At 40.2% G+C, this 5,000-nt stretch overlaps 4 non-coding genes across 4 annotated transcripts; all 4 read right to left on the bottom strand.

The window, feature by feature from the left end:
* Positions 1 to 125: 125 nt before the first annotated feature.
* TRNAY-GUA (transfer RNA tyrosine (anticodon GUA)) lies at positions 126 to 215 on the bottom strand. Its single transcript is given in 2 exon segments — positions 126 to 161; positions 179 to 215. It is a non-coding gene; the product is annotated as a tRNA-Tyr (tRNA).
* A 1,310-nt stretch (positions 216 to 1,525) lies between these two features.
* TRNAS-AGA (transfer RNA serine (anticodon AGA)) lies at positions 1,526 to 1,607 on the bottom strand. Its single transcript has one exon. It is a non-coding gene; the product is annotated as a tRNA-Ser (tRNA).
* A 1,844-nt stretch (positions 1,608 to 3,451) lies between these two features.
* Positions 3,452 to 3,541, bottom strand: TRNAY-GUA (transfer RNA tyrosine (anticodon GUA)). Its single transcript is given in 2 exon segments — positions 3,452 to 3,487; positions 3,505 to 3,541. It is a non-coding gene; the product is annotated as a tRNA-Tyr (tRNA).
* A 1,311-nt stretch (positions 3,542 to 4,852) lies between these two features.
* TRNAS-AGA (transfer RNA serine (anticodon AGA)) lies at positions 4,853 to 4,934 on the bottom strand. Its single transcript has one exon. It is a non-coding gene; the product is annotated as a tRNA-Ser (tRNA).
* Positions 4,935 to 5,000: the final 66 nt, after the last annotated feature.

Here is a 5,000-nt window from a genome sequence, read left to right as displayed (position 1 = left end):
TTAACTGTTGGTAGCTCTCGAGGACTGGAGTTGGCTACCCCAGACTTAGAGAATGCTTTATACTCTGTATATTTTGAGTTTATAAATTGCCAAAAATTGCTATCTGAGCAAAAAATGAAAACAACTCCTTCGAGCCGGAATTGAACCAGCGACCTAAGGATTTCTACACCAATCATCTCTACAGTCCTCCGCTCTACCAGCTGAGCTATCGAAGGATGCTGTATGTTCTCAAATATGTTATTATATGCTCTTTAATATAGCTTTAAATGTTTAGCTAAATGAGTGTTGTAGGAATAATGTGAATATTCTATTGTTTATAAACATTTGACAACCTTTGTTTAAAATTGGGCTTTGAAAATTAATTTCTAATTAATAATTTCTATTCAGTGTGGCTGCTGAAATTGACTGGTGTCAGTCTTAAGGAGGGGAAGAGAATGTGTGTAAGAAAAAGAGAAAACAAGCTGGCATCCCAAAGATTTTGATGCGCTAACAAACATGGATTTCTAGTCCATCGCCTTAACCAATCGGCCACGACTACTGCTTAAGCCTTGCTGTATTTTCACAATAGATTGTCTATGGATTGAGCTGCCTGCACTGAGAAATTGAAGATCTAAAGGTACCTGGTTCGATCCCGGGTTTCGGCATTGTGGAAGATAATATTTTTCGACATAAAATGCAATTTTGCAACAAAAAGCTTACGTTTTCAGGCTTCAAACTTTAAAATCATATTTACAAAAACATTTTTACAAAAATCACTTTGCCACAACCACTGCTTATGTCTCTCAGTAGCCAACTCCAGTCCTCGAGAGCTACCAACAGTTCCCATCTTCCAGACAACCTAGCTGCTGCACAGGTGCACTCATTACTCACTAACACATTTTAAAAGATCCACAGGTGGAGCTAATTACTTCACTTGTGATTCTGTGAGGTGAGCTGGAAAACATTAACTGTTGGTAGCTCTCGAGGACTGGAGTTGGCTACCCCAGACTTAGAGAATGCTTTATACTCTGTATATTTTGAGTTTGTAAATTGCCAAAAATTGCCATCTGAGCAAAAAATAAAAACAACTCCTTCGAGCCGGAATTGAACCAGCGACCTAAGGATTTCTACACCAATCATCTCTACAGTCCTCCGCTCTACCAGCTGACTAATTAATAATTTCTATTCAGTGTGGCTGCTGAAATTGACTGGTGTCAGTCTTAAGGAGGTGAAGAGAATGTGTGTAAGAAAAAGAGAAAACAAGCTGGCATCCAAAAGATTTTGATGCGCTAACAAACATGGATTTCTAGTCCATCGCCTTAACCACTCGGCCACGACTACTGCTTAAGCCTTGCTGTATTTTCACAATAGATTGTCTATGGATTGAGCTGCCTGCACTGAGAAATTGAGGATGTATTGTATTGACCCAAACACACCAAAACTTCATTCTCCTTTACATTTGATGCGCTAATGGCCTGAACTCGCTATGGGCATCACAGGTTTCAAGTTTTTAAAAACTTGCAGAAAAGAGAAAACTTAAGGCGTTCGTAGTCGGCAGGATTTGAACCAGCGCGGGGAGACCCCAATGGATTTCTAGTCCATCGCCTTAACCACTCGGCCACAACTACTGAATAAACCATCTCCTAGTTTCACAATAGATTGTCTATGGATTGAGATGCCTGCAGTCAGAAAGTGAGGATGTATTATATTGACCCAAATACACCCAAAACTTCATTCTCCTTACATTTTGCCCCGAAAAACGATTGCAAGACCAAGGGAGCTTGAAGAAATAGCTCAGTTGGGAGAGCGTTAGACTGAAGATCTAAAGGTCCCTGGTTCGATCCCGGGTTTCGGCATTGTGGAAGATAATATTTTTCGACATAAAATGCAATTTTGCAACAAAAAGCTTACGTTTTCAGGCTTCAAACTTTAAAATCATATTTACAAAAACATTTTTACAAAAATCACTTTGCCACAACCACTGCTTATGTCTCTCAGTAGCCAACTCCAGTCCTCGAGAGCTATCAACAGTTCCCATCTTCCAGACAACCTAGCTGCTGCACAGGTGCACTCATTACTCACTAACACATTTTAAAAGATCCACAGGTGGAGCTAATTACTTCACTTGTGATTCTGTGAGGTGAGCTGGAAAACATTAACTGTTGGTAGCTCTCGAGGACTGGAGTTGGCTACCCCAGACTTAGAGAATGCTTTATACTCTGTATATTTTGAGTTTGTAAATTGCCAAAAATTGCCATCTGAGCAAAAAATAAAAACAACTCCTTCGAGCCGGAATTGAACCAGCGACCTAAGGATTTCTACACCAATCATCTCTACAGTCCTCCGCTCTACCAGCTGACTAATTAATAATTTCTATTCAGTGTGGCTGCTGAAATTGACTGGTGTCAGTCTTAAGGAGGGGAAGAGAATGTGTGTAAGAAAAAGAGAAAACAAGCTGGCATTCAAAAGATTTTGATGCGCTAACAAACATGGATTTCTAGTCCATCGCCTTAACCACTCGGCCACGACTACTGCTTAAGCCTTGCTGTATTTTCACAATAGATTGTCTATGGATTGAGCTGCCTGCACTGAGAAATTGAGGATGTATTGTATTGACCCAAACACACCCAAAACTTCATTCTCCTTTACATTTGATGCGCTAATGGCCTGAACTCGCTATGGGCATCACAGATTTCAAGTTTTTAAAAACTTGCAGAAAAGAGAAAACTTAAGGCGTTCGTAGTCGGCAGGATTTGAACCAGCGCGGGGAGACCCCAATGATTTTCTAGTCCATCGACTTAACCACTCGGCCACGACTACTGAATAAACCATGTCCTAGTTTCAAAATAGATTGTCTATGGATTGAGATGCCTGCAGTCAGAAAGTGAGGATGTATTATATTGACCCAAATACACCCAAAACTTCATTCTCCTTACATTTTGCCCCGAAAAACGATTGCAAGACCAAGGGAGCTTGAAGAAATAGCTCAGTTGGGAGAGCGTTAGACTGAAGATCTAAAGGTCCCTGGTTCGATCCCGGGTTTCGGCATTGTGGAAGATAATATTTTTCGACATAAAATGCAATTTTGCAACAAAAAGCTTACGTTTTCAGGCTTCAAACTTTAAAATCATATTTACAAAAACATTTTTACAAAAATCACTTTGCCACAACCACTGCTTATGTCTCTCAGTAGCCAACTCCAGTCCTCGAGAGCTACCAACAGTTCCCATCTTCCAGACAACCTAGCTGCTGCACAGGTGCACTCATTACTCACTAACACATTTTAAAAGATCCACAGTTGGAGCTAATTACTTCACTTGTGATTCTGTGAGGTGAGCTGGAAAACATTAACTGTTGGTAGATCTCGAGGACTGGAGTTGGCTACCCCAGACTTAGAGAATGCTTTATACTCTGTATATTTTGAGTTTGTAAATTGCCAAAAATTGCCATCTGAGCAAAAAATAAAAACAACTCCTTCGAGCCGGAATTGAACCAGCGACCTAAGGATTTCTACACCAATCATCTCTACAGTCCTCCACTCTACCAGCTGAGCTATCGAAGGATGCTGTAGGTTCTCAAATATGTTATTATATGCTCTTTAATATAGCTTTAAATGTTTAGCTAAATGAGTGTTGTAGGAATAATGTGAATATTCTATTGTTTATAACCATTTGACAACCTTTGTTTAAAATTGGGCTTTGAAAATTAATTTCTAATTAATAATTTCTATTCAGTGTGGCTGCTGAAATTGACTGGTGTCAGTCTTAAGGAGGGTAAGAGAATGTGTGTAAGAAAAAGAGAAAACAAGCTGGCATCCAAAAGATTTTGATGCGCTAACAAACATGGATTTCTAGTCCATCGCCTTAACCAATCGGCCACGACTACTGCTTAAGCCTTGCTGTATTTTCACAATAGATTGTCTATGGATTGAGCTGCCTGCACTGAGAAATTGAAGATCTAAAGGTACCTGAATCGATCCCGGGTTTCGGCATTGTGGAAGATAATATTTTTCGACATAAAATGCAATTTTGCAACAAAAAGCTTACGTTTTCAGGCTTCAAACTTTAAAATCATATTTACAAAAACATTTTTACAAAAATCACTTTGCCACAACCACTGCTTATGTCTCTCAGTAGCCAACTCCAGTCCTCGAGAGCTACCAACAGTTCCCATCTTCCAGACAACCTAGCTGCTGCACAGGTGCACTCATTACTCACTAACACATTTTAAAAGATCCACAGGTGGAGCTAATTACTTCACTTGTGATTCTGTGAGGTGAGCTGGAAAACATTAACTGTTGGTAGCTCTCGAGGACTGGAGTTGGCTACCCCAGACTTAGAGAATGCTTTATACTCTGTATATTTTGAGTTTGTAAATTGCCAAAAATTGCTATCTGAGCAAAAAGTAAAAACAACTCCTTCGGGCCGGAATTGAACCAGCGACCTAAGGATTTCTACACCAATCATCTCTACAGTCCTCCGCTCTACCAGCTGACTAATTAATAATTTCTATTCAGTGTGGCTGCTGAAATTGACTGGTGTCAGTCTTAAGGAGGGGAAGAGAATGTGTGTAAGAAAAAGAGAAAACAAGCTGGCATCCAAAAGATTTTGATGCGCTAACAAACATGGATTTCTAGTCCATCGCCTTAACCACTCGGCCACGACTACTGCTTAAGCCTTGCTGTATTTTCACAATAGATTGTCTATGGATTGAGCTGCCTGCACTGAGAAATTAAGGATGTATTGTATTGACCCAAACACACCCAAAACTTCATTCTCCTTTACATTTGATGCGCTAATGGCCTGAACTCGCTATGGGCATCACAGGTTTCAAGTTTTTAAAAACTTGCAGAAAAGAGAAAACTTAAGGCGTTCGTAGTCGGCAGGATTTGAACCTGCGCGGGAAGACCCCAATGGATTTCTAGTCCATCGCCTTAACCACTCGGCCACGACTACTGAATAAACCATGTCCTAGTTTCACAATAGATTGTCTATGGATTGAGATGCCTGCAGTCAGAAAGT

Source organism: Crinia signifera, chromosome 3, assembly GCF_055691185.1.
Source record: "Crinia signifera chromosome 3, ASM5569118v1, whole genome shotgun sequence".
In the NCBI taxonomy this organism is placed as follows: Eukaryota; Metazoa; Chordata; class Amphibia; order Anura; family Myobatrachidae; genus Crinia; species Crinia signifera.
This window is presented reverse-complemented; position numbering and strand designations above follow the sequence as displayed.